The sequence below is a fragment of the Macrobrachium nipponense genome, chromosome 8 (genome assembly GCF_015104395.2).
Source record: "Macrobrachium nipponense isolate FS-2020 chromosome 8, ASM1510439v2, whole genome shotgun sequence".
Classification (NCBI taxonomy): domain Eukaryota; kingdom Metazoa; phylum Arthropoda; class Malacostraca; order Decapoda; family Palaemonidae; genus Macrobrachium; species Macrobrachium nipponense.
The window spans coordinates 24,391,918-24,392,435 of NC_087203.1; positions in this window are offsets into that span (position 1 = coordinate 24,391,918).

The following is a 518-nucleotide window of genomic DNA, read 5'->3' on the forward strand; positions in this document are numbered from 1 at the left end:
AGAGAAAAATACTATATTTCAGAGACTGCTGTCTCTCTCTTCAGGTATATTTGAATGAGAAAAGTTTACAGAAAAGGTTGGTATTTATACCAAGAGATCCGTCCACAAGTAAGCCAATTTAGGTCACCCGGCTCTGATAATCTTCCTTTTAACCTCTCAAGCGTTGGTTGAATGAACACTGCGTCGACGACATCTGAGATCACGCCCCTTTTGAGATGTCATTACCTGCTTCTCTGTTTATTAAGGCCGATTCCATCATTTGACTTTCTTGTTACCGCAGTTGGCTGCTATAAATTACACGTGACATATTCCAGTTTATTCTATGGTTATGTTCATTTATATGGTTGAAAATAGCCGAGTTCTGTTGTCCATACCTAACTGACCGTTGTGTTGTATTAATCTTCTGGGGAAGTGATTTACCTGTAAATCCGATGTTAAGATTGGGGTATATGTTAGGATACCCATGCCAGGACTGTGACCAGAGTCTTTGGGAGATGTCTTTTCGTTGGACGTTAATC